This window comes from Hypomesus nipponensis, chromosome 1 (genome assembly GCF_054491055.1).
Source record: "Hypomesus nipponensis isolate SF chromosome 1, ASM5449105v1, whole genome shotgun sequence".
Classification (NCBI taxonomy): Eukaryota; Metazoa; Chordata; class Actinopteri; order Osmeriformes; family Osmeridae; genus Hypomesus; species Hypomesus nipponensis.
The window spans coordinates 19,861,532-19,876,567 of NC_140361.1; the positions used below are offsets into that span (position 1 = coordinate 19,861,532).

Sequence of the window (15,036 nt, forward strand, 5' to 3'; positions counted from 1 at the left end):
AAAGGGGAATATTCGAAGAACCATATAGGCTACACGACGTTTCCATCAGATGTAAGTGGGGGTGAAACATTTAGTCACCGAGGACCTTCATTGTCCCACAAAAGCAGTCTGGCTTGATGACACGATCAACAAAAGAATAATGGGTGTGTTTAACAAAAGCTTCTGAAGGCAAGACTAATATTATTTAAATATAGGCCTATATCATTTCCTATTGTGGTTACCGGTTAAAGTATTAATCTTCGTCTTTGCTCCAGATAGACGTCAACAATATATGCTCGCGCTTAACATATTATATTTGCCATCATGTCATGAACGTTTTTACGAAAAATCAAATCTGTTTTAAAATAACGGGAATAAACTATATTAACAACATGTCATGTATGTGTGACATTTGCTTAACTTGCTGCAACAGGGCAGGCAACTCAAGCCAGTTCTCCCTGTGCTCATTCAATATAAGTCTATGGCTCATTCAGCTCCATGTAAATAGGCTATCGGCCAATGTGAACTATTGTGCTCGTGCCCTGTTAGTATCCGCAAGCACATTTGCAGGCAACTTTTATTGACGTAGGCAAATAAATGGGGTGCTAGTTTACACATTTCGGATTGGTCTCAAACTTAGCAAAAATCGGGATAAATTATTCTATGAAAAAGCTAGTAGTATGAGCCAGGTTCGAGAATCGAACAAAAATTATTGGGGGAGATAGTTTTGTAAATGTTGACTGGAGTTAATAGAATAAAAACGACCGGAAGAGTCGGAAACCTAACCGTAATGCAATACCACCTACATCCACCGGGGCCGTTGCTTCAAGCCGAGGGGCGAAGGGTGGGGGCTTGGTGTGGCGTGCCTGTTGTTTTGTTTCCGGTCTAGCTAGATCCGGTGTGGTGTTGTATTTTTTCTAACGTCGGCAGTTGTTGCAACAGCATGTGAAAAAACTACAAAGTTTGCTAGGCCAAAAAGAGCGTTAATCGCGCGATAAAAAAATTAATGCTGTTAATTTGGGTTTGCGTTAACGCCGTTAATAACGCGTTAAACTGACAGCACTAATAATTATAAAAGTATATTTAGGCATAAATACTCTAATTTACAGTTCATCAGTGATGGTGCACATACATCTGCAGTGGCTGCTACATGTACAGTAGGTGTCACGTGTCAATTTAAAAGTTTGATTGTAAAATTTTAGAAAAAAAATCACTGATCAGAGCCAAGTAATAAAACAATAAACAGGTAGATGTTTACAACCACTGAGACATAAGACAAAAGGAACATAGCCAAAACATGCTTTTAGAGGCGATAGAAACATATTAAAAACATACTATTACAGGCGTAATAGCCAAAACATGCTTGTTTTGCGAAGCCAGACTCATGCATTGTGTACTGCGAGTCTAAAAAGAGCATCTCTCAGGAGGGGCCCCATGATCTATAATGTGGTAATGGGTAAAGAGTTGAGAAGTATTTATGACAGGGAGGAAGGATGGATTTTACTCTGTTTGGAATAAAAAACAAATAAACTGTTGACAGTGATAGTGGTCAAGTTATGGACCAGCAGTCCAAGAAATATATATCTGTGTAAGTGTATAGATGTAAATGATAGAGAAATTACAAACATTTGAAATATATTAATGTTTACAACTGACCAGGAAAACATAATATAAAGCATTTATAAATACCACAAATATTAAAATACACTATAATAGATAGATACTAGATAAATACACTAAGACACTACTTAATACCACTTACTAACAGCTACAGTTATAGACACTATTATGTAGTATACTGTGGTAACAGTGACATTCCCTTACACAGAGAATAAAGTGTTCTGGCCCGTTTGCAGTGGTCCTTGCCGGAAAGACTAAGAAGTCTTTCATGTCAACATCCTCCTAAATGAATGAAACAACATATTGTCATTATGCAGATCTATATTCTTGTGAAGCCATACCTGTTTATTTAATATGCACTCACTGGAAAGTTGACAGTCATGTTGGTTTGTGTATGCTATTGTTGTGTATTCGATTGTTTCACTGCTCAAAAGGAATTGTTGATTGTCTGCTTTTAATGCATGGCATTGAAACTTCACAGAACTCTTTTTTTGTTTTACCTTCATTGAAAACTGACCAGTTGAAATGGGTCTGTAGATGGGCATTGACCTTGCTCAGTTTTGTAGGTTGAAACAAATGAGAGGGACAGAAAGGGCAGTGGAAGTCCTTGCAGCATGTGGTGCATCTTTTTAACTCTGGGAAGGACCTTCCCTTTTGGATGGTTATATGTATCTTCAAAAAGAGGAGAGAGAATAATTGGTTGAATTTAACATTTCACAGACTTAAATGAGTCCCAAGCCTGTTACTGAACCAAAATACTATTTTAACTTTATTAAATTGGGGAAGCTAAGATTATTGAACAAGCATTTAAACTGAAGACATTAGGCTGCAGATTTCATTTAGCTGACAGATCAAATCCACTTGTTTACAATGTGCTGGCTTTATTATACAAGACTACCCAGACAGCATTTACATCTGTGCCAGGTCCATTTTCAAATCAGCAGATTCGGGTAGCAGTCGCACTCACTATGCAGATTGTTGGGTTACCGCTGTAACCTGTAAGGAAAGTAAGGAAAAGAAAGGCTGCCTGACGGCTAGCCCAGAGGGCTGGAATATAATCCGCGCATGCGTGATTTCTGAGGAAGACTTATATCAAAACATTACTCACGTGGGGTGTGCTGCGTCACTGTATATAAACTGAGTGCGGCACATAATGGTCCTCATATAAATCCTGAATGCGAAGTCCAGAGCGACGACAAAGTCTGGCAGCCTTTCTTTCCTTCACAGAACCAAGGTTACAACCGTAATCCAACGTTCTGTTTCAGTCAATAAAGGCTGAAAGATTGCTAGCCAGAGGGCTGGAATACATGTATGTCACAACGTCGCGGAGGACGGACCACCCAGCAGAGTTCAATAATGACAGGACCAAGAAATATCTTTTAGGCTTTTATTGAACGCTGCACACAAGAGCACCCACCTGGAACTCTGTAGGATACTCAGTTAGAACTCAAAACTGCATTCCCGAATGACAAGCGGGATGTCACATTTAAGGAGTAAAACCTGAAAAAGGTCGAAGGTGAAGACCAGCAAGCTGCTTGGCAAATCTCATGCAATGGATCTCCTTTCAGGAGAGCCCACGACGCAGCAATACCCCGTGTCGAATGGGCCACCGCAGTTGTTGGTGCAGAGAGTCCTGACAACTCATAAGCACATTTAATAGCCTCCACCACCCAGTGTGACAATCTCTCTTTGGAAATGGCTTTTCCTTGCGGACCTGCACCATAGCATACAAAAATCTGATCTGTTACCCAGACACTTTGTGTACGATTGACGTAGCAGAGGAGGGCCCGCACTGGGCACAGACAATTCAGTGTTTCATCCTCCTCTGACCCAAAGGGAGGGGGATGAAATGGGTCCAAGGCAATTACCTGGTTCAAGTTCTGGGATAAGAGGATCTTGGGCACGAAGGCTGGGTTAGGACACAGCACAATCCCAGCCCCGTCCGGCTTGACATAGAAACAGTCTGCATGCACAGACAAGGCGTGGAGTTCTCCAATGCGCTTAGCAGACGTGATAGCCAGTAGGAAGGCTACCTTCAGAGACAGCCATTTTATATCAACATCTGCCAAGGGTTCAAATGGAGATTTTGTTAGTGCCTGGAGGACTTATTGAGTTGCCATGCAGGCACAGAGGGAAGCCGTCTTGGGCGTAGTCGCTGAGCTCCCTTTAAGAATTGTATGGACAAGGTGTTAGCCCCCGCAGTTTTGCCATCTATACACCATGGCAGGCTGAAATCGCTGCAAGAAATCCCTTCAAGGTCGAAGGGGACTTTCCCTGTTCAAAGAGTTCCTGCAAAAACTCAAGTACTGACGCAAGTCTTAAACGTCTCCCACCTATAAGAATACACTGCCCTTGTAGAGGGAGCTCTAGCTCTCTGCAAAGTCTGTGTCACCGCGCTGGACAATCCTTGAGCCGGGAATGTGTCCCTTTCAGTGGCCAGACCCAAAGATTGAACAGAGAGGGGTCTGGATGCCATAACTGCCCCCCTGCCTGGGATAGTAAATCCTTCCTCAGAGGGATTTCCCATGGCTCCCCCAACAGGAGGTCGTGAATCTCTGCAAACCATGGCGCTTGGTGGCGGCGTGGAGCTACCAGCAAAACCTCCAAGTTCTCTCTCCTCGTCTTCTCCAGTACTGCCGGGATGAGTGAGGTTGGAGGGAAGGCATACAGGAGGCCCTGAGGCCACACGTGCGCCAGTGCATCCACCCCCAAAGGAGCCTAATTTCCACATAAGGAGAACCACAGCGGGCAGTGGGCCGACTCCTTTGAGGCGAAAAGATCTACCCGTGACTTCCCAAAACGAGCCCAAATCAGGTGCACTGCGGCTGGATGCAGTCTCCATTCACTCGGATGTGGACGGCCTCTTGACAACAGGTCCGCCGCAGAGTTCAATGAGCCCGGAAGGTGTACCGCTCTGATGGAGGAGAGATGTTTGCCCACCCAAAGAAAGAGTGTCTGAGCCACACTGTGTAGCGCTGAAGATCTCAGTCCCTCTGGTGGTTTATGTAAGCTATTGCTGACATGTTGTCTGTCCGCACTAGTACATATTTGTCCTTTAGTGCCGGCAGGAAATGGCAGAGAGATAGGTAGATTGTTCTTAATTCCAGAACATTTATGTGGACGGAGTCCCATGGAGTATACCACACTCCCTGAGCTCCCACTCCGTTCAACACTGCCCACTGCTCCCCAACCTGAAAGGGAGGCATCGGTGGTTAGACCTCGCGTCGGCAGACCCTGCCAAGCTGAACTACTCGGCTCAGATTTTGGGGTGTATTCCACCAGTGGAGAGCTCTTAAGCACCTTGATGTTATCAGAAGAAACTTGTTCTGATCTTTCACAGGGTGGAGTGCCCTGGACAAGTACCATCTCTGTATGGGTATCAGATGCAACAGGCCAAGGCGAACCACCTGAGAGGCAGCAGCCATCAGGCCCAGAAGCCTCTGGCAATCGTGGGACCGGACACTGCTTTGACCCGAGAAGATAAGCCGAATGGGAGAACATTGAATTCAAAAGCTCTGTCTGTTAGTGCGAACCGGAGGAATCGCCGATGATCGGGGTGGACAGAGACGTGGAAGTAAGCATCTCTCAGGTCTGTGCTCGTGAACCAGTCCCCCACCTGAACTGACTGGATGATCTGCTTGATGGAGAGCATCTTGAAACGTAACGGCCGGAGGTAGTCGTTCAGTGGTCTCAAGTCTAGTATCGGGCGGAACCCACCGTCCCGTTTCGGAACAAGGAAGTAGCTCGAATAGAAGCCACTCTGCTGCTCGCTGTGCTTTAACTCCCTGATTGCCCCTTTGTCCAACAGTGTATTGATCTCTTTTTGAAGAGCCAGTTGCCGCTGTGGGTCTGGCTGGTGAGAAAAAAGAATGCCCTTGAACATGGGCGGACGGAGCTTGAACTGCAGCCGATAACCAAACATTATTATTTGAAGTACCCATGGAACAGGAGAACAATGTTCCCAAGTCACAATTTGGGCGGGCCTGAACGCATGAGTTTCCATGCAAAAAGTGTCAGGAAGAGTGCGGCGGAGCCGCCGGAGGAGTACTGCGGGGGTTGTAGCCGCCACGCTGTCGGGGCTTGGTGAAGGTTCCAGGGCGATGGCTTACAGCTGCGGGGGAGTGTGCAGGACGTTTCTGTACATGCTCCCGAGCATTGGGCCGGCTCTTTGAAAAGGGCATTAAGTTGCCACTTGCATGAGCGCTCGCATGACCCCACCCGGGTCGTGGGCGCTTTGCTGGCGGGGGTCTAGGCAACAGCTACTCCCACTCTTTCTTGGACTCCCTGGACTCCTTAGCTCTGCGGAGCATTTCAACTGCTCCAGGGCCGAAGGTAAAGCCAAGACTGAGGGGCAGCTTCATCAGCGTATTCCTGTCAGCAAGGTTAACCAGCACCTCTGAGACCTTCCGTAGCTCCTTCACCACCTCTTGTGCGGGGGCAGCAGAGAGGTCCTCTATGAGCTCCATTTGATACAGCGCCAGAACGGATGCAGTGTTCATAAGGCGTGCACCAAAGGCTGTACTGTAAAATGTCCTCTTAAGCCATTTGTCAGTCGTGCGACACTGCTTATTTGGGCATGAAGGATCTTTCCCCACGAGGGCTGTAGGCGGGAGTACAAGAGCAGCTATGGAATCCATTGCTGGGTACGCACCAAATCCTACCTCATCTGCCCCATTGATGTTGGCAAATTGTGCCCATTGCCTCATGGGTGGGGTGGCAGCTTGCCACACAGATGTCATTTCCCTGACAAAATCTGGTAGCACAGAGAGAGAAGATGGTACACTTGTGGCATCTCTTGCCCTGTTAAACCGAGATGGTGGGGGCTGCGTTGTAGCTGGCATCTCCACCTTTATACGCCTAGCAGCTCTGCACATTAGGCCAATTAACTTATCATCAGAGAGTGCAGTAGAAGCATCAGAAGGCACAGAATGTAAGGATGAGCTTTGGTCGGAGCTCAGATCCGAAGGATGAGGGGATGTTGCAGCTTGGTTGCCAATGTAATCGTCTTCAAGGTTATCAGATGCAATCAGTGAAATACCTTCACAGTCATCAGTGGCCCCCCGAGGGGCAGGCCAGTGAGAAGAAGAGGCACCAGCAGAATGCTCGCCTGGGGCGGCCGGGCGGCCAGTCAGCTGCTGCATCATTCACTGCTGATTCACAGCCAGAGACGACACATCTTTAGCTTTTATCTTTAAGAAGTCATAGTAGTGGCCAGAGCCTCATATGTCTCATGCTTCCTTTTCCTGTGTTTCTTACCAGAGGGGGGTGAGGCAGACTCCTTGTTTTCACTGACTTTGGTCTCAAAAGAAGCTGCCCGGGGTTAACATTGTGAACCACCTTCAGAAGATGCCCTTGATGACACAGATACATTTTCACCAGCAACCTTGTTCACTCGACTTGACAGGGTACGAGTGGAAAACGTGGCACAGCTTGGACAGCTGGACGGGTCTGCCCTGGAAGCGACAGCATGCTCTGGGCCGAGGCACACCACACAGAGGGTGTGGCTGTCCTCAATCTGCATTTTTCTAGTGCAGTTTGTGCAATTGTGAAATCCAGGCATGGAATAGAGGAGTAGTACCCCTAATTACAAAATACAATCAGTGCACTTATCTGCAACGAGCACAGATGCAGCGGTACCAGATGTGGTACCAGCAATTCTGCCGGAGAGGGTCACCTCAGAGTCTGTGGTACCAGGGGTGGTACCAGCAGCCACAAGGCACAGATATTGAGCCTGTAGCAGCCTATGAGAGATATAGCCAGAGAGATGTTCTCTAGCTACTTTCTACCTCCCTTAACAATTAGGGGAGTGACTCAGTCAACAGAGTGAGAGTCCCCAACAATAAGATGCTAGCCTCAGAGTCTGGTACTAGGGCTGGTACCAGTAACCAAGAGGCACAGATATTGAGCCTGGCGGCCATCTTGCCACAGGCAACTCGCTCACCCATAACATTGTGTTGATGCTACATGTACTTTTTAAATGACCATAACTTGCTCAATTTTCATTTTTAAACGGTTTGGTTTGTTATCAACGTCAGATATGTCGCTATTCCACTGCATACTTATGAATAATTCTGTAAATTTTTTTATTTTTTATAGAAGTATGCAGTGGAATAGCAACATCTCTGACGTTGATAACAAACCAAACCGTTTAAAAATGAAAATTGAGCAAGTTATGGTCATTTAAAAAGTACATGTAGCATCAACACAATGTTATGGGTGAGCGAGTTGCCTGTGGCAAGATGGCCGCCATGTGCGGACGTTCGACTCCGTTGTCCAGCAACGCGGACGAGACATCTAGTGTTTAAATATATCTATGGGTACATCTACCAGCTTTCAGACAACAGTCAGAAAGGCACCTTGCGCTAACTGCCATGGAAATATCTTACCTTATCGCGTGAGGGATTAAAGATGACGATTGTGTGCCTCGCTCAGTTTATATACAGTGACGCAGCACAGCCCACATGAGTAATGTTTCGATATAAGTCTTCCTCAGAAATCGCACCCACATGTGCGGATTATATTCCTGCCCTCTGGGCTAGCCGTCTGCCAGCCTTTCTTGACTGAAACAGAACTGCACCAAATTTGCTCCAGACCTCTGTTGCAATTCTCGCTGTGACATTCCGTCCGGCGGTTGCAGCGCCAATCCGAGGCAGCTGCGCACACCGGACTCGCCACAACTGAATCGAGTCCGCCCGGCGGGTGTGGGCCGGATCAGAGCCATATACAAATATGATAAAAAGTATTTTTCTATGGCTCTGGGCCGGATCCGCGGGAGCTGCGCAGACCAGACGCGCCACAACTGAATCGAGTCCGCACGGCGGGTGTGGGCCGGATCCGCGGGAGCTACGCAGACCAGACTCGCCACAACTAACGGAACGCTTTCCCCCCGCATAAGCCTGCCAGTCTATCTGACTGCAGAGTGGGAGACCGCAGGCTGCAAAGTCTTTGTGATTGTTGTGATTGTTGGTAAGTGCATTATTAGTAGGCCCAAGTAAAAATATAAAAGTAAACTGGTGTTGATGTCATGTTAGTCTGTTAAATATTTATATTAAACGTAAAAGTTTACAAACTTATTTTACACCACATTATTCTGACAACCTCAGACGTAGCTTACATGCTAGGCAAGCTAGCATAGCTAAGGTTAGCTGGTACAGTAGTATAAGTTATTTTAAACATCCACAACTAATGTGAACATAAGGCCAAATCGGTTATCTTTGCTTATTATTTACCAACATTGCTGAATATCGTGTCCATTGTGTGTTAGCTGCAACATCGTAGCCATGTTAGCGCTAGCCACTATACCCACTCTTTTGTCTGTAGCTAGCCTAGCTGCTAGTACTACACTGCGGTGATCGCTGCTAGCTACTGCTGGCACCGACTTCTCACGTCCAAATACATTAACTAGTTTGGACATCAGTACCATATCTAAAGTCTCACTGTATTATACACAGTCTTCAACATCTACACACTATTATATGAAATGAAATTGAAATGAGCCGGTACATATTCCCGTAACAGATGTTTTTTATGCTGTAATGTTCTCTTTTGCCTGTTTAAAATAAAACGTTTGAAAATTACAAATTGTGACGGCATTTGTTTGGCCCTTAATTGTCTGATAGCCTAAGTATGAATCACAGACCAGGGCCAGATAAGCCACTGATATGAGTTGCGGATCTGGCCCAGATCCGCACCACACGTCATGGCATTAATAACTGTTCTGGGCCTGTTCTGCCTCTGATCCGTAATTCCAACCTGTTCCGGTATTGGGCCGTTGGGCCCGGTCCAGGTCCGTTTAGTGGATCTGCGCCAAATGCTAATGAAGACCTGGTCAGAATCTGGCCCAAACACATTTTGCTGTCTGAGTACGGTTGCCCACGGGTGCACACCACAGCAACATTAGCGAAGCAAACAAAAGTTGAAAACACAACAACATTAACTCACAACACGACATTAACAAAAACGAAACATTTAGAAAAATGCTACATTTCAAAAAACAATCTACTACTTACAACACAACAGCATTGGTTCACACCCTCAACATCAGCCGAGAACCCACCAGCATTAGCCGAGAACACAACAACATTAGCCGAGAACACCGCTGCATTGGCCGAGAACACCGCAGCATTAGCACAAAACACAACAACATTTACAGAAACGCTGCATTTCAAGTTCACACCAAACTAGCCCTTCTCCAGACCACTAGGGGCAGTGCATGCAAAGTGGGGTGTTTTAAATGTTTTACCTGTTGTTAAAAAATCAAGTGAAGTAAATTAACTCTACGGGACCACGCTTACGTACCTCTTGGAGGTTTGCTATCGAACATAACCAGAGAATGTCTGACATAACGCAGTACAACATCACTGAAACTAATATTTACTACTGCAGGAAAATATTAATTATCTTGTTCCGGTCCATGTTTATCCAATTAGCTTCCTTCAACACAATTTTTATTCAATTAAACAGTTTGGTCCGGAAACTGAAGGTATCAGAATAGGTGCGTTCGACATGGACTGACTTCATGCAGCGCTGCAGCCGGCTGCAGGCCGGAATTCTGGTTAGACTTTTTGTCCGACTCAAGATGGTGCCGAGGCTAGGTCACTGTGATGTAGCCATCAAAGTACCATGAAATCAATTTGAGAACTGCCGGCTGTGTAGCCGAGCGCATTTTCTCAAGAGCAACTGCACTGGTTCTAATGACGACACAGCTATTTCATGATTAGCCAGACTCACAAATGACAACTTTGTGTTTTGTAAGTATTCTGACACCTTCAGTTTCGCCAACGCTCAAATCCGGACCAAACTGTTTAATTATTTAAAAATGTGTTGAAGAAAGGGTTTTAGTCCGCTTCTTCACTAGCCTAACCGAAAGTTTAATTATAAATGAAGTAAAGTAAGCAAACAGCGCTTGATCGGCCATGACTGATGTCAAGGCAGCAAACCACAAGAAGCTGGAATGTCACAGAGCCGTTTTCAACTCCTCCCCGACTGCTAGCGGCTACTCTCGCCGGTCGTTTCATGCAGCCGCAGTCCATGTGGAACACACCTAATAATTACAAAACAAGCGTAAAAGTTGTTGTGTGTGAGTAAGACATTCCCGAGGCAGCAACGTGCGCAGGTAGAATACTATACATGTTGCCTTCCTGGTCTGTTAAAATTGATGCTAAATAAGTAATTTTTTTGACTAAGCTAGACAATTTAGCTAGCACCAGCTATCGAACGAGTGAAAACTTTCTATAGTAGAGTAGAATAAACTGGTTTAAATAAGCCTAAATACAAAACTTCCTACCTAGTAACCACAGGGCTCTCAAGTTTTGAAGACAGGCAAGAGTGACATTTCACCCCCCCCCCCCCCCCCGTCAGGGTTTCAACATTAATGACATTATTTTAAAAGTGACCTGTAACATCAACCATGCAAAACACTTAAATGTATTTAGTGCTAATACATTTATTCCGGGAAAGTTATGTTTATAATGTGACAATATGTCAGTTATTGTGTGATAACACAATTTTTTTTCCATTGGTTGTTGTTGTATTAAATCTTACCCTGATACAATGGTGCTATTTTCCGATTGGCTATTGTGTAGACCCTTTCTTTTTTTTGATTGGCTGATAAGTGGCAGGTTCGATTAAGAACTCCAGGGGAGACGTGCTTGATTCCTGCCTGTTCTATAGTGAGAGTGGCCAGAGGAATTTTGGTTGAGTGCTGCGGCATATTAAATATATTATAAATGTTTTTTCTGCGTGAGAAATACAATGTGTGGCGGGAGGACGTAACAAAAGACCGAAATGAGTGACTGTCACGCTCAATGCGTGACACTTGAGAGCCCTGTAACCACTATAGCAACCATGACAATTTCCTGCTAGAACGCGTAGATATCTCAGGAATTTAAGGTCGGCATAGCGACGTACGCGTCCTTGCTTTGGAATGGCATTGTGACGTCAGGTAGGACACTATTTGGCCCTAGGACACAATTTGGCCTGACACAGCCATTAAACACGATAAAAAAACTGCAAATATGCTGCAAACCTTTGACACACACAGGGCTGCCAACTGTCACGCATTGGCCGTGAGACACACGCATTTCAACCATTTCACACGCTCTCACGCCAGACCTTGTATATCTCAAGCTGAAGAGGCAACGCCAACCAAGTATCCCTGTTAACGTTGTGAACAATAAAGGATGATGGAGTGAAGCACATAGACGCGCAAACAGCCGTGAAAACTCGCCTTGGGGGGGGGGGGGGGGGGGGGTCATTATGTAATCAGAGGCATAAAATGGACGGAAAATTACAATTGACGTGTGTGCAATAATATTGTTTATCGCATTTAATTTTGGTGCAATATATTGCACAAGAAAAATTAGTTATCGTGACAGCCCTACTCCTGGGGAGGCTAACTGTCAGGCCCTCTCCACTGGTGTCCCACAGGGCTCCGTCCTTGGACCCCTCCTCTTCTCTCTATACACCACCTCACTTGGACCAATCATCACCTCCCATGGCTTCTCCTACCACTGCTACGCTGATGACACGCAGCTGTACCTGTCGTTTCCCCCGACTGATCCGGGGATCTCAGCTAGGATTGAGGTCTGCCTCACAGAAATTTCCACCTGCATGACCGAGCACCACCTCCAGCTGAACCTCGCCAAAACAGAACTTCTCACCATCCCGGCTAAACCTTCCATTTCCCACAATCTCGCAATCACCCTGGGATCTGCGACGGTGACCCCCTCATCCTCTGCCAGGAACCTTGGGGTTACCATGGATGACAAGCTCTCCCTCACGGCCCACGTTGCTGCGGTCTCCCAGTCGTGTAGATTCACCCTCTACAACCTCCGGAAGATCAGGAGATACCTGTCTGAGCACTCCACCCAGCTGCTTGTCCAAGCACTTGTCCTCTCCAAGTTGGACTACTGCAACTCGCTGCTCGCCGGTCTCCCAGCATGTGCAACCCGCCCTCTTCAGAGGATTCAGAACGCAGCGGCCCGCCTGGTCAACAATCTACCCAGACGCTCCTACGTTACCCCGCTCCTCATCTCCCTCCACTGGCTACCCATAACGGCCCGCATCAGATTCAAGACCCTGGTACTGACCTTCCGAGCAGTGAACGGGAATGCACCGTCTGGTGGTCCCACCGCTCAAGACTGCCCGATCCCAACACAAGCTATTCTCCTGCCTGGCCCCCCAATGGTGGAATCAGCCCCCCACCTCCATCAAAGACACTGACTGTCTCTCCACCTTCAAGAACCTTAAGGCTCAAGACGCACTTGTACCGGGAGTACAACGGCACTTAGGAATGCTTGATTGGACCTGATGTTAGTTTACTAAGTTAACTCTTGAACTCTTGTATTTGCTGTGAAATATTTTACTGTTGATTGTTCTTCTACAGGTACAGTCTTGCACTTTTTGGGGTTCATGTTGTTTTAATTTGTAACTTGTATAACTGCATGCTCTTATGGGTCTTCCCTTGGCACTTGTTCAGTTTTTCACAATGTATGCTTCATGTTTTGGCTGCTTGCATTGTTTGGGACTACCTCATTGTTATGATCAGTGACCCATACTCTTTTGTAAAGCTCTCTTGGAAGTTGCTTTGGATAAAAGAGTCTGCTAAATGCAAATGTCATCTGGGATTATATCTGAGATTATAACAGATTCGAACCCAAGACCTCTAGCACCCAAAGCGAGAATCATACCCCTAGACCAACGAGCCACGTTTTGGTGTCAGTTTTGGTTGACTGATTTGTTTTCACAAAACATGGTTAGACAGAAGCTCCGCACCTTAAGCGTGAATCATACCACGAGCCACGTTTCTGTCAGTGTTTTGGTTGACTGATTTGTTTCCAAATAACATGCTTAGTCAAAAAGAGAAAGTTCCCCAGTAAATCACCCCAAACCACGTTGGGGAAAGGACTCATCTGGGATTTGAACAGGAGCTCTCGTCACCAGGTACCTTCCTTGGTCAACGTACTCTAAAGGGCTCCTCCGGGATTTGAACCCAGGACCTCTCGCAACCAAAGCAAGAATCATACCCCTAGACCAACGAGCCACAAGTTAGCAGACGTAGGTGATCAATTTGTTTTCACAAAACATGTTTATAAGAAAGCTCCTTGCACCCTAAGCGAGAATCATACCATGGATTCCAGCGAGACACGTTTCTGTCAGTGTTTTGGTTGACTGATTCGTTTTCATATAACATGCTTGGACAAAAAGAGAAACTTCCCCAGTAAATATCCCCAAACAACATTGGGAAAAGGACTGCCCTGGGTTTTAAACAGGAGACCTCGTCACCAGGTACCTTCCTTTCCGCACCTTAAGCGTGAATCATACCACGAGCCACGTTTCTGTCAGTGTTTTGGTGGACTGATTGGGGTTTGCTTGCCTTCGGCGAGCACAAACGATTGTTCTCTATCATATATATTTGTGAGAATGTTTTCCTGTTTCTCTTTTCCTGTTTCTCTTCATTGTTGGAATGCTGCTTCAGCATTCCAACTATTGTTCTTTGAATATTTATTCAACTTCGAAAATATCGTTATTTTTGGGATTGGATGTATAGTTTTGCGTCTTAGTTAACTTGTTTGAAGTGTGGATTCTCGCTAAATGTGTCATTCTCTGCCCTCAGCGTATTAGCAGCCATAGCTGCACCATCACCGTGGCAACCACACAAACACGCGCCAGTCTCTTACACAGGTGATTGGTATTAGGTGATTAGTGGAGACACAAGACAGTCAACTCGTCTTGTTAAAAGACTAAGACAATATGTATTGATGGTATTCAATGACACAAATATGTGTTCTAGAAAGAGTGGTCTGGAGTCGCAGAGGTCCGATAATATCAGCTTTAATGCAGCAGTTGGAAATCAAGTACAGAGCTCTGGGGCTGTCTACATTTCACTACCCGCAACAGAGTTTGGGCTGGTTCACGAAGTCCAATTGGCTATCTGTCCCTGCCCCAGCATATATTATACAGTGCAATTGAAACAGAAATATCGAAAAAAAGGGTTGCTCTTGTTCTCTCGTGCATCAGGGAGTTTGTTCATCCCCACGCATCCCACCTGCTTGGGTGCTGTCTCAGCCCGGTTTCAAGGTTGCTTCTGAAATCGAGAGATAACAACACAAAATACAGCCTGTTTCCCACACCCAAGCATGAAAACTGGTCAGGGGTGAAAAAGGTGAGAAGGATATTACCCCTCTAAGGGGGTCCGGGTGCATGCTCCCCCATAAGAAAAATTTTAATATTCCATATTTTAAAGCATCAATCTGATGCATTTTGAGATACTTTTTTTGCCAACCTGGGGATAGCTGGAGAAACGTAACTTAAGCCATGAGTCAAAAATTATTATGGCCTCCTTACTAAGTATTATGCAAGCCATTTCATGCCAGCCTGTCATTGGGTCTAACATTTACAGTATATGAGGCACAATGTGGTAAGGGCACACACAAA

At 45.8% G+C, this 15,036-nt stretch overlaps 1 pseudogene; it reads right to left on the bottom strand.

Annotated features, from left to right (window-relative positions):
• Positions 1 to 3,987: 3,987 nt before the first annotated feature.
• Positions 3,988 to 5,602, bottom strand: LOC146302913 (uncharacterized; annotated as a pseudogene).
• Between the last annotated feature and the right edge of the window lie 9,434 nt (positions 5,603 to 15,036).